The sequence below is a fragment of the Ischnura elegans genome, chromosome 6, assembly GCF_921293095.1.
Source record: "Ischnura elegans chromosome 6, ioIscEleg1.1, whole genome shotgun sequence".
In the NCBI taxonomy this organism is placed as follows: domain Eukaryota; kingdom Metazoa; phylum Arthropoda; class Insecta; order Odonata; family Coenagrionidae; genus Ischnura; species Ischnura elegans.
This window is the reverse complement of record NC_060251.1, coordinates 16,682,369-16,697,534: the sequence shown is the minus strand read 5'-3', so window position 1 is coordinate 16,697,534 and position 15,166 is coordinate 16,682,369.

Here is a 15,166-nt window from a genome sequence, read left to right as displayed (position 1 = left end):
TCTCTCTTAGTTTATCGTTTCTATTTGACATTTTTCGATTCTTAAAGCTTCACCTTCTAAGAGTGTCTAGCTATGGTCTAGGCATTCAGAGACGTTACAAAATAATAGCAGTAATCAAACGTGGGTCCATTTTCTATATTAAATAATAAAATTACACCAGAACTTAATAAAATTGCTACCGAAGGCGTACAGAACCATAATATTTTTCTAAGCGCAACGAAAAAATAAATTATTTCGTGGAATATCAAATAAATTATCTTAGCGGTAAACGAAGTTTCCATGAAGTTTTGGTCTCCTTGGGGACAAACTGGCAAGAATGAAAATAACATAGGACACCAGCTCAGAATAATATAGCTTACGATCGGAATACGTAAGGATTTGGCCCCATCTGAGAATGTCAAACATCACGTGATGGATAGTACAAATCTGCTTTTTAAATCCCATTGAATTTCTCTAACGAAACCTTTCTTTATGAATGGAACGTATTGAGGATGATTTATTTCCAGACTTCCATTCATGTCTGGAAAAACAAGGGATTACAATCTCGTGACACTAATTTGTATTAGTGGCCTTTCCTACATCGTGTATATCATTATATCCGACACATATGTGATCCGACGGTATATGATCAGCAGAACAAGTGAAGAACATAATTTTCACTTAAAAATCCTAGCAACGCGTGATATCATTAGTAACTTACACATATTTCCAATAAAATTATCTGCAGAAGAATTTTATGCTGTTATCTTATTAAAGACATCAGCTTAAAAATGAATTCGCTTCATGGCTTTACTATGGAAAATTATCATGCAAAGCATCTATTACACAGAAAAACTATCTTTTAAGGATATTATTTATCCCAATACCTTGAACGTTAAAGTAGCATTAGCTTCAATTGACTCTGCTAAATTTTTGGTTTCGGTCAAACCATCTGTTTTCAAGGAGTTCTCATTTTACTGTCTTCTTCACGGAATGGTTCCTAGTATGTTGAGTGAAGGGGGAGGTTACCGTTAGATCGATTTTTGACGAGTTTCCTTTTCGGAAATTCATTATAATAGGATACAAACAGCTGTAGTAATTTTCCGCACTATTTCATTTACTAAACCTATTTTAACGTTTGCATGCGAATATATATACCAGGCTGGCCCCTCTTCATTCAGACAGCTCTTGATAATGACGTGTAATTGTTGAAATCGGTTTAGCGAATAAAATAGTGTGGAAACTGACTACAGCTTTTTGTATCTTACTGAGGTTACCGTCATTGAATTAACAGCCCTTCACTTTGCCAATTACTTCGACAAAAAGGGTACCCATCCTTTCATGAATTTCCGTACCTTCCTAAGATTAACGTTTCTTAAGCACTGGTATTTCGAAAGGGAAGGATCTAAATTTAACCTTCTTTGAGTAAAGATGCTAGATGCAGTAAACGTGCACACCCGATAGCGTAGGGTTCCCCGGCATTGAAGGCCGGTAAGTAATGAAGTTATAATACATGAGAAAAAAATACATTCCCAAACTTTCATTTACTTATGCATCTCGCTTTCTCGCCCAGAAGGAATTCAACTTGAACTGTGAAAAGTTTTTGAAGTGACTAAAAAAGAGCGACATGAAAGAGGAGTCAAGAGATTGATGAATATTTTCCACCATTACATCTGTAAAGACATTACACTAAAATTATTTTTCTTGAAATAATTTTTTCCCAAACAACGTCACCTTTAGGCCTTATCTGGTGATAGATGAATTCACCTTGACCGCATTGTAGTTTGATTATTGAAAAAAATGTTATCTCCCACCGCTTACACAACGGAATGCATTTCAGCCGGCGAGAAAAGCTAAACATGTTGAAGGAAGTTTACTACAGTCCACAAAGCAGTAGTTTACCTTATAAAACAAGCGCATAAATTATCTCTTATGTGAGCACCTACGTCGGCAAAAATTGAAACCAAAATCCTTTTCCCCGAGCCTTGCGAGGGTCTTTCAAGGGTCAGAAGCAAATCTCGTTTAATATTTCACGAGTGTTAACGCAAGGGAATGTACCCTTGACCCTGGAGATGAAGAGGAGAGGAAGTGCTGGCAGGGTCTGCGTTACCAGCGAGGCTCTCTGCTTGGCCTGTGTCAACTCAGCCCTTTTGACTCATAACTCGGCTCATAAAACCACACACTGGGTAATATAGATGGTATTCCAATAGAACGAAGGGAAACGAAACGATAAATTTTAGCTTGTAACAAATCCCACGGCATGTTTGAAGCACTTCCTAGTCGTTGAATCCTGGATAAGAGTATCGCCATGATTAGCAGTCTCGCATCTCCAATAACTGAACGAATTTTAAGTCAGCCTCACTGTTTCGTATCCTCCACTTCAAACTTCGATATGGTTTCATAAAGGTTCCGTGCCTTAAAGCGCTTATGGTGAATTAGGATGCCGCTTACTTTATTAAGGACTAGAGTCCATTATTCTCTAAACCTCATGTAAACTTCCTAATTTGCGAATTGAAATAAGTAAATTACTTGTATCGTTTACTTTTAATGTAATTTTTAATTATTACAGTGATTTGAAGAAGTCGACTCCAACGCCAGCGAAACCGTCGTCCGGAAGAAATATGGACCGACGCGGTGTAATGCCTGAAAGATCTACTACATTACTTACTTTTTAACTGCAATTACTAACTTTTTCCATTCACCACGCTACTTTCCTGATCTCTCAATTATGACTCAGTAGACACAGCATGCTACGGCAAAATCTTTGACGGCAAGGATTAACCGAGGGTGACGTCATTACTTTGGTCCCAACACACCTCGAGCGTCTCAATGGTAATGTAGTATACTGTCTCGCGACTTGCATGCAATAGCAATTGGCGCACTATTGCTATGCTTTTGAGTGGAAAGAAAAATCATTCTGGGGAAGCCATCTGATCTTTCATTGGTGAGTAAAGTTGAAAATATTTTGAAGGATCTGGTACTTTCCCGGCGAATCTTGTTGATGAAGTCTTATCGGGAAATCAGCCGGGTCAAGATTGAAATTGCCCTGAAGACGATGGCAGAGATAGCCATTGAAACGTAGGCAGCAATGTCAATCTTGACCCGGCTGATTTTCCCAGAAGACTTGAAAATATTTTAATAATCTTTATCATCATCATTAACGATTGGCACAATCCTAAGATTGATTTAACTCAGCTCTCCACTCAATCATTCCATCAGCTAATATTTTCACCCCGTACGTACCTCCTCTCATTCACATCCTTCTTAACTTGTTCCATATATTCCATTTGACGTCTTCCGTTATTGCCATCTACTTGTCCCTCGAAGATCAAAATTATTTATACGGTATATTATTTTGATATGCGCCTAATTTGTCATCCCAGGCTCATTGATGTGTAAACTTCCCACATCACGTGATACATATGATGAATACACGTATTTAACACAAAGGATACCTTGCTAACCGCCCTCTACCAATCCTTTCTCTGAGGCCACACCATATTTCAGGTAGTGGTTAATATTCTGCATGGAAAAATCATTATCTCGAATATAAAAAAAACAAGCCATCCCGTTTAATATTTCAGGAGTGCCAACGAGAGGGAAATGAACCTTGACCCCAGCGAGGAAACGGAGAGGAAATCCTTGCAAAGGGGGCACATTATCAGCGCCGCTCGACTTGAACTGAATTAACGTAGGCCTTTGAGCAAGCTTGACTTAAAAAAAACCCTCGCTTCATTTGAAGTCTCTGCCGGTCACCGTTCACTGTGATATCAATTGCCCGACCAATTAGCGGAGCTTAAAGAGGGCGCGGACTTCCGAAGCGATGACGAAAGGGGGAAAAAATATGAAATTCCCGAAATTGAGGGAAAGCACTTATCTTCAACCGCCACGCGTGGGGGCCAAAACATTAATATTATCGAGTCAGACCAGAAGGCTTTTTAAAAATCCCAAAGACCCAAATTAGAAGAAAATATAAACGTTTCAACCATGTAAACGCCAAAAATATTTTTTTCGTCTAGAGAAAAAACGACCGATTCTCTACGAAACTTAGCTCAGAGAGAAGAGATGAAAATTCTTCGTTTATTCTAATTAGTGATATCGCGATTGATATTCATTTCAAAGTATCTATTTCTCACTGCTTCATGTAATCGGAACTTAAGTTTAATAGACGATCAATGCTGCTAAATCCTATTGTGAATTAAAGTGCCTCTTAAGTGTCTTAAGTTAATGCTGCTCTTCATCAACTAAAACTCCATAAAAACTACTGCCTATATATGTAAGAAGTCAGCTTGTCTCTACACTAATTTTTCCACACTTCGACTACAGTTGCCTGGTGTTTTATGATCTTACAGCCGCACTCAATATTATGCTTCAACGCCTGATAAATTCCTCTGTAAGATTCATATATAACTTGCGAAAATATGAACATATCACCCCATACCTTAACAAACTCTCCTGGATGAACAAGAAGAAAGTTTAAATTGTCCTGTTTCATGTTTTCCCTGTTCAAAAATAATGAGCCGCAATACATCATTGATTTTTATCCTAAGAGAATAATTTTGCCTAATGTTATTACCCTGATCCCAACTCTCTCCATATATCCCATTATAGGTCCACAACCTTTCAAAAATCATTTACTGTTGCCGCTTCACAAATATGGAATAGCCTCCGTAAAACACTCAAAGATTCCTCATCCCTGCAAATATTCCGAAATAAACTATACTCAGTTATTAAATAGCTCATCTTAATTGACTACTTATGCAATACATAAACATGTTTTGTAAGTCCTGCATTGTTGTTTGCATATTTTTCTTCCGTTGTATTTGATTAACTTGAAAATTTTGTAAATGGTCATTTCTGTTAATTGTTTCAAATTATTTTCTTCTATTGTATGAGATTAATCTGAAATTTTTCTACATGATAATTTTAGTTAATTGGTTCAGATGATAATTATATTTGTTAAACTGATTGCTGAGCTATAAACTGTGTATAAACAAAAGTAATAAAAAGTATAAACATGTTCTATCGGATGTAAAAATCTGAGAACAATAAATTACATTATATATATGTATTAACAGTATCTTCCTTCTTGAACTCTTTATTTATATATTTATTTCACTAGTTATAAGTGTAGGGAGGATTCATTCGAATATGAAATAGGAATGAATAGTGATGAACTATAAAACAAACTCTAAGGTAAATATCCCTCTTAAAATTGTATCGATAAGCTATGAGATGTAAGTTCTGTGTCCTCTTGACTCTTCCTACGTAGCCTTGAAGAAGGAATTCATTTCACTCCAAAGCGAGGACAAAGAATGATTTTTTGATCATTCAAATCGGCAACCTAAACTCGATATTTTTAATGGATAAATATTCCTAATGACCCACAAAGGGGACCACATCGGCGCAAATGTGAAAAAGTAATTTTTGTTTGGTACACATCATTATAATCGCATCATACTCTCCCACCATTTTTTCGCTTTTTGCGTGACCGATGTTTTTATCTCGAAGAGAGGTCAACGCTCGACCTTGAACTTGGATGAATAATAAATTCAGATCGAATCAACACTCAGAAAGGTCTGAAAACACAATAGACTACGATGCGGAATATTACCAATTCATGCGACGATCAGTAAGTCCATTTGATTCATTTAATTGGCCCGCAGTAGCGAGAAGCTTCCTGTGACGTTCCTACGGCAAACTTTTTAGTCACGGTGCAGCAATTACATACTATAAGCAGCTTTTTTTTGCCGTTTCTTCCGTCGTTTAATGCTCCAATCTCTTCCAGTTCTTCTTTCATCTCCGATATTGATACTTTTATGATAAAAATAAGGATATCATGAGAATCAATACGTGACCACTTATATAAAAAGTGATACACACGGGAAGGGCGGAAATAATGAGCTGAATAGCCTTCAGACTGAATTATAACATTTTTAGTGCCAAACTGATTGTAATATGCACCATGCTTGGATTTAATACTATCTTGATTGCACCGTTATTAGAAATAAAGTCTCATCATTCAATAAAATAATCTTTTACCAATTTTTGTTTTAAACTCAGGTGTAATTTGCACAAACGGCACAAAGTTAATCCGTATAAAGGCCTCTATACACGATGAATGATCATGCGAATGATCATGCCGAATGAGCACGTTATCATTCACAGGAATATGCGAGCAATAGAACATGCACTAATTTTCACTGAATGACCATGCGCATGACGGTTCATTCGCGAATTTTCCGTCGTACACAACGAATGATTGCATTCGCATGATCATTCACCGTGTATAGCGGCCTTAATAAGTACGTTAATGCTAGGAATTGTAACCTTCTTCGAAAGTTACGCAATTTTGACCAACTCATCCACGATTGGAAAATAAGTCCATAAGCTCAGCGAGGCAACTTTCTTTCGATGGATTTGATGTATTCGGCTGAAGAACAGGTGTAACGCCAATAAGAAATCTCTGGCTGAGAATGCGCTGTGCTATTTTTCCGCTCCGTAGGGTCGATATAGCGACGTTGATTGTGAAATATGATCCATCCCCCGCATTTCCCTCCCCGAAAAGGCAAAACTCGCATTCTCCTCTTACCCTGTCCACACAGGGTGCTTCCCCACCCTGGGAAACGCAACCCCACGGACCCTTCCAAGTAACAAGGGAGCTGCCGCCCAATTTAGGGACCCCTCTGCACCCCCCAAAAAATATCCTACCACCCACCCACCTCCAACCGCCATAGCAAGCATCATTCACGAAAGGCCTCCCATATCGATCCGGGCGGGGAGGCAGCTAGCGGGGGGAGGGGAGGGAAATGCAGGCAGGAGGTGGGCGAAGGAGGGGAGGGGGAGACCGGTGGCACCCAAACACAGCCTCGTGCCAAGACCCTCATCCCCTTGGTTACGCTACTACAAGAGCAAGGGAATCCACTGAGAACGTACTACGGGATTGCCAAGGGATACCGGAACTGCCAAATAGCTTTGTTCAAAACGAAACAATAATCCAACCGATGACTTCAGGTTTAACTGTGAGAAACCATTCCATTGTGGAAAATGAAAGAATAAACTTCGTTAAGTTCAATAATATATTTGAAAAGACACAATTTTGCCTGCTCCGCATAACTGGCTTCCAAAATATAACTGTTGATTTCTTATAATTGATATTTTGGAAGCCAGTAAGACAGTACAGGCAAATTTTTGTTTAAAAATAATATATTTGTGAACCTAGCAAAGTTTGTTCTTGCATTTTCAGAAGCAATAATCTTTCTTTATTCACACATCATCAGTTATAATTCACAGAGTGCAAAAGTATTTCAAACGAAGGTCGCCCGAGGGTAAAGTGCCTTGTTTCTCTAGTTCACCCTCACTACCACCATACCTTTGTACCACACACGACAAGCACATAAATCCACCGATGGAACACAAACAAATCTTTCTCCCCCAAATCTCTTCTCCCGATGCCTTCGCTATCAGACGCGAGCCATGAAAAATTCAAGGGAGGTGGAAAAGCAGCAGCTAGGGGTTGACGGAAAACTTTAGGGAGAAAGTGGTCTTAGAGGAAGGAGAGTCACTCGATTAAACTTCAAAATGGAGTTAAGGTTTACACGTACACGACTAAAAGCCTGCTGCCGTGGGGTAAAATGCATAAGGGTATTGTGAGTGTAACGGCTTAAGATCAAACGCGATATATTATTCAGGAAATGACAATCAAGAGTAATCAACTATTTTTTCAATAAAAAGTAGCTAGAATAATGCCATTCTTTGCAGCAAAAAAATGTATTTCCTATAAAACTATTTATCTATTTATTTTATCTGCATCATCCTTCTGCACAACAACACATTTCGAACGCTTTAAACTTTAATTTTTACGATGGAGTAATCGTCTACGCCTCACTACCATTCATAATACCATATATTTTCCTTTGGAATGCATTATTCTTAGGTGTAATTTCTCAAAAATTAAATTTCATTATACTATAACGCCACAATCCATTAAGGAAGTATTTTTGCTCATTTTTCACCTAATTTTCCCAACCACACTCAAAATTTTCTATATTCTCATTTCAACAAAAATAATTGAGTACTAAAGAAATTACTATCATCATACAGGTATATTGGTGCCTATCAGTCAATGATAACGATACTTCCACACTGGACTGGCCACTTTCGAAAAACTGGAAATTGTGCAAGAAGGAGGCATTTATCTTATGAACGAACAAATATTTTTTGGACATTTCCCACTCCTCGCCATACACCATTTCCCAAAGCGCACCACCCAATGACGCATACCCTTTCCTAACTTCCCCTTCCTCCTGTCATCCATCCGTTCTGTATAAATACAGCTCCGCGCAGTGGCTTAGCGAGGAATTTCGTTCGGGGGGGGGGGGAGTCCAAAACCAGGAGGGGAAATTTTTGAAAAATAGGGTACTAAGTTATGGGATTTTAAACTAATTTTAACACTTTTCACGATCGAAAAAACTTCATTTCTTAAAAAAATACTTTGTAAATTCATGATTTTTCAATAATTTGTTTTCTTTTATTAAGGAAAATAATTGTGATTTTATATTTCGGGGGGGTGGGGGGTCCGGATCCCCCGGAACCCCCCCCTGGCTACGCCACTGGCTCCGCGACCAACTAATTCTTATTGTACTTGATAATGACCTAACAGTCGAAACGCGTCATACTCTCAATAAACCTGTGGAAAACTGCAATCTCTCTATTCTCATAATACTTACAGAATGTCATTCCACTCTATTTCGCCTGCTTCTGTTACTTTTATACAAACGCTTAAATATCGCCCACCGAATCAAATCCGCTTAGCCAGCTTAGTAGCCCTAGTAGAATTAGATAAGCGGTTTTGATTCGGTGAGCGATCGATAAGTCAAATATACTCTCTAGAGTCGTAAATTAATTTTTCGTTAATATCAACATCAGTCATCCCAATCATGGTCGGTAATCCGAAGATTTGTTTGATGCAGATCTTACCTCAGGTCTGCTACCAGCTCAACATTTAACACTCATTATTCTCCTGTTCGACATCCTTCCATGCCTGAACAATATATATCATCCGAGCCTTTCTTTACCTTTCTTGCTTTCAATTTACCCTTCATTGTAGTAATCATGTTTCAGACCGTTTTACTCATGATAAAACCCGTGCCAGATATTAAAGTTGATATTATAGAGATATTAAAGTTGTCCCGTCTTCTATTCATTGTTTACCATGGGCTTTTCTGATACTCCTCTGAGCGCTTTCATATTATTAACACGATTTATTCATTTGAGATATCATCATTCTTCTTCAGCAACACATTTCTAACGCTTTCAACTTTGATTCCTATGTTAACGTAATCGTCCACGCGTCACTGCCGTTCATACTAATAAATATTTTCCTCTGGAAAATTAAAATAAAAAATCTAGCCCGTCTCTCATTACATCATGTATGTCGCTTACAGAAACGGCGGCTTTGTGGAAACGATCCCTGCTATTATGTGAAGGTCGCTGGTCCAGGTCCTGGTGTCTCAGATGCATGCGATTAAATGTAAAACAGGGAAACGACTCCATGACAGCTTCAGGAAATGGAAGAAAACAGTTACTAAACTCGGGATTGTAGGACGTAATAATAAAAAGGTAAGATCGTCCCAGCATTTTTTGTCTTTAATTCGCTATATTAATCTGTGACTTCAACGACGATATAGAGCTATGAGAAAGGTCGTGAGAGATATCCAAACGTATTGCTTGTTTAAAATTTTACACCACGATCTTAAAGTTCTCACGTAGTATTCAGAATAGATCCTCATCAATAATTTCCTGTATCTCAAATACGGTCAATTCAGGTTACTTTGGTCCAGAGACGTAAAAAGAAAAAAAACGTTCATCTTTCTGTATTTCGCCATTTTCATTGAGTTTTCGACTTATTCCTTGCATCAGTCGGCAGGTAACATTTATGACTCTTTTTTCTGATGAAGAATCTTTTAATAAACATTGTGATGAAGGTAAGGAAGGAATTTTGAACATTAACTGGTTATGTATACATTGATGCATTGCTATATAATACGATTTCCCCAGCAGAAATGCTGTTTTTTTATTTTTCATTTTTACCCAAATAAGATAAATTTACCGGCAAAAATCATGTAGGACTAGAAAATAGAATATCATGAGATATTTTGTGTGGGGTATCCGTGCTCCAACTCATGGTTTAGAATTATATTTGTATGTTTAGCCAAAGCTACTCCAATTCAAGGCAACTTTAGCTCAAATTAAAAAAAATCATGGTTGTTAAAATAATTAGATGTTCAGATACAGCCTAGATTGAAGGCAAATGCCTGTAAATAATTTAAACATCTTTATACACATTGATTTTTATTTACATACACATTATTAATTTTAAAATTAGATAAGTTTAATTAATCCAAAATATCATGCCGGTCTCGGTGGCGGCGGGGTGAAGTCCTCGCCTGCCAAACCAAAGGTCGCGGGTTCGAGTACCGCCTGGGTAGATCACGCTTATGCAGAGCATGGATGTTGCTGTGTGCTATTTCGTTTAACGTTATGTCAAACCCCGATGTAAGGGTCGAAAAATGCTGTTTTCGGTGGTGTAGAAATAAATAAATTAAGTTGCCAAAAATTACCCAAGTTTAAGTACGAAGGTGTTTTCTCTGGGGTACTTTTATCAAATTTGAAATGAAGGTAATTAATGAAAAGGATTTACTTCTGTCGCCAAATAAATTTCAAATGCGCAGCGTAATTTTTAACGTAATCGGTCTAGCGGGAGTAACCGTGACTCGTAACACAGCACGCAAGGTCGTCAGAACCCTTCCGTGCCGTCCATGCAGCGATAACTCAAGGTGGCCTTGATCCACATTACCGGGGGTGTCCGGCCATCACACATACACCAGCGATTCACCCAAGCGATGAACGTGTACACATTCATCAGATCGAAGTCTTGAGTGCTAAACGTCAAGCATCACTGACTCCCTTTGCGTGATGTGTGAACTCCACTGGCTATTTGGATCCACGATGGGCGACGTCAAACGCCACCTATCAGATCAACCTCCAGGTGAAAAACTTTGCTCGGTTATCAACAATTAACAAGTTATCGTCGGTAACAATAACAATAAGTCGGTAACATTATCTCGGTAAAAATAATTCCGTAACAACAACTCGGTTATTATTAACAAGCCGTTGTGTTGATAATAAATTATCCCGCGGAAGGAAGGAGCATGAAGTTTACTAGAAACAGCTAACACACATCGACCAGCTTCTAATTTTTCGGCAAAAAAATACTTAAGCACGATTGAAGAAAACAAAATATATCAAGGTTATTTGTAATCAAGACCGTTGCCATATAAATGTTTGGGGTGGGTATCATGTGCGCAGGCCTTGGAAGTAGTGATGGGAAAATATCATTCAAAATCAATTTCTTGCGCATGAAATCCTCTTAGGTAACATGGTATCCAGATATGAAAAATAAATACTAAAATAAACGATAGTTAAAGCAGTTATTATCAATATAAAAGCGGTAATTTAAATTTTTGGAGACATGTAACTTCATCATAATGGAACAATATAAATTGAAATACGATTTACTTATTAAATGTTTTCTTATACGAGAACAACAAAGGACAAGGATAGAAGCATACAAAACATTGTAGTGGTTCCCTTAATCCTTCGCGTATGACCAAAATTTCCTTGCAGCAACAAAATACACCCAAATTATTCAAGGCTAAAAATATATTTTGGACCAACCAAAGATCAAAATAATAAGATATTTTGGATGAAAGATACAGTTTCTGGCGTAATTCGGCGGTAATCCTCGATATTTATTTCAACCGATCCAAGTTTCGGCACATAATGCCCTGATTGACATTTTCAAGCTGAAAATGTCAGTAGGTATGGGCATTGTATGCCGAGTTTCAAGTCGAAAATTGCATTTTATTTCAAGTTGATAATGGCTGGAGAGGGTGAAATGGACGGAGAGGAATAGGAACGAAGAAGTGCTGGATATGGTTGGCGAGGAGAGGCAGATTGTAGATGAGATACGGAGAAGACAGAAGGTATGGATGGAAGGAGTACTTAGCGGGGAGGGGATGTTGAAAATGGTGATAGAGGGTAGAATGTTAGGGAAACGAGGGTGGGGAAGGAAGAGAACAGGAATTTTAGATGTATTGAAAGAGAGTAGGCCTTACAGTGAATTGAAGAAGACAGCGCTGGACGGAAAGGAAGGCTCCCAGATCACTTCTTTCGTACTTCATGGAAACCTACCTTAATCGGTAGAATACTATAATAATAATAATAATAATGGCATTAAGTGCCGAAACCTGGGTCTGTTGAAACAAATCAGTGCGGAATCAGACTAGTACTTTTCATTATGTTAAAGATATTTTGGTTATGTATTTTTGTAGGAACATTTTCGCTGTTCTCCGGTAATCAAAATAGCCTACGTCTTATTTTGCTCATCATGATAATCCACCTGCCGCTGGTTCTAATGTTCACATGTAAATTCTCTTGAAAGAGGGCCTGCCGGTCGCGTCTGTTTCCTTTCCATTTCCCCGCACACATTCCTCTCAGGCGATTTTCCCGGTCTCATAGCAGACGTCGCACCTCTCGCGGGTGGGATTGCAGGCCAGTCACCAAACGATATCACGCAGACACAAAAGGGTTTCCTAAGCCCAAAGCGAAATGCACACAACTCTTCTTCTCCTTTGAGCTCACGGAAACTAACATGCTGCTCGGCAAGGACTCCAAAAGAGGAAACTTTGGATGCATGAGAAGCGGATGAATTATTTCTAGACTTGAAACTTTTCCTCCGTCAGCCATAGTTGAATATTACCAACTTAACACTTAACACCGTGCTGGGCTTAGTACTGTAGACCTGTACCCCAGTGCCCGCCATTTTCAATACTTTGGTGTTTTTTTACTTTTAACCAACCTTTGATGCATGGAATATGTGTTATGCATGATTTTTAAGAATGAATGTTGATACGTTCAATGGCATCAGGCTCAACTATGTGGAAGTTGATATTCACGAATGAAAAGAAGACTACGTTGACTTCCACTGATTTATTTTGTTGGTACGACATGTTTCGATCCACAGAGGTCATTTTTAAGTACGCTTCCTTAAAATTCAAATTTGTTGTACTTGAAAATGACCTCTATGCATCGAAACATGTCGTACCAGAAAAATAAATCAGTGGAAGTCAACGAAGTTTTATTTTCATTTGTGGATGAATGTTGATTTTGTTATCTTTTCATTTGTTTATTTAGAGGTTAGATTAACAGGTTTACTCTTCCGTTAAAAATGGCAAAATGGGATTTTTCAAAAGACGGACGTCGTATGTTATAATTATTAAATAATAATATTACACCCCTAGCAAAAATCTAAGGATTTCAAGTGGCATAATATTACGGCATAGCAGGCAAAAAAATTTGGCATAATTTTATTTTTTTATCCACTTTCAAAAAATAGAAATTTTAATAGAGTCCATCTAATTAAAGGGCACGTACATAATTGGACGGCATCTTCGAAGACAAATCCATTCAAAAGCTGAGTAAAAGCGGCCATTAGAATAAAGTGTTTAACTTTATGGAGAATGTGATCCACGGGTGCTTTCTCCTGTTTCAGCTGTCTATCGCCGATGATTGATTTCCAACTAAATGGTATTCCTCGCAAATGTTCAGAATTCGATCACTTTAGTTAATGATTGAGTGACTGACAATATCTTCCGCCATTAAAGCTATCATATACACCCCAATCATATCTCCTGCTTTGCAGACTACCATTTGCGATGAACGGTTGAATATCTACTGCCCGCAATCCGATCATTCACTTGAATGACGAAATGTTTTCATTAGTGCATTAAAAAAATGCCCAGCACTTATCTGAATTCAAGAGCAAATACCCACCCCATCAAACTAAATAAGAGCCAACCTAATCATTAATTACCATCAACCCAAGCGATTAATCATTATTTCTTTTATTCTTTGGTTCATCAGTCTCTAGTCGGCTCTTTTAGTCACATCAATTTTTGATAACTGTTTTTTACATACCCATCTAGTCTTATTCGTCGTCTTGACAAATAATAATTAAACCGCATGAAGATATTACACACTATGAAATTCAGAAGAATAACCATAACGTTATTCATACCCATTGTGTACTGTTACATTCTTTAAGGAAACTTACGAAAGACAGCTTGATAAATGCATCACATGTCACATGTTAGCAGTGGAACATTCACATACCCTTATCTACCACTATCTCTAGTTTCGTACCACTTTTACCATTTTTTATGTTTCACTTTAATGTCCAATCAAAACATTTTTGCAATACGGCGAAACAGTAAACCGGATTTCATTGTCTTGATGGCAAAAAATGAAAAAAACTTATTTGAAAAGAAATCATTTTCACATGTCGCTGCCTTACCACATTTTTAATGTTGCTAATGGCTAGCCCTACCATATTATCTGCCGTCCCAAGCTTAGTGCACCGTTTGCATTGCATCACATTTATGACTTTCAGTGATTTTATTGCGCGCTCTCATCGAAGGAGTCGGCAGGGAAATATTGGTCCGACACGATGAAGAGGAGTAACTATTTTGTCGAATAATTCTTTAAGACTAGATTCCTTCAGAGAGACAGAGGGTACGATTAGTCGATTGAATGAAAGGGAATAACTCCTGCCTCAAAATAAAGATGGAATTTTTATGAAGAGGATGGTAGGACGAGGATGGTGTGATTGCTAAAATGTCTATCTAACTTCATCAGTTGAATGTTCGTATTTGATAAAATGACGAAATATAGTATGATGCATATCAACGTGGTCTCACCTAGGAACACACCAGTGGCGGATACATATGGGGGGCATAGGGGGTGCGCCCTCCCCCCCTTGCGGGGCCGCTTTCAATGCCGAACATTGCAGAACCACAACTGTAACATTTTTATCATAAGATGGCGTTGTCTTGTATGTGTGTATCATCAGTTTGAACAAAACTTTCTATAATTTCGCATGCAACTTGAATATTTGTGAATGTTCTTCGGGTTCATTCCGCGTTGACTCATATTTTGTCCGCAAAATTGCAATGAAAATTTTGCAATCAATCATAATTATCGAGGCAGATAAATATTTCGTCATAAAAATTTACACCACAAAATAATACGTAGTTTAGATATTTCCTAAATAGAGCTGAAAATTTAT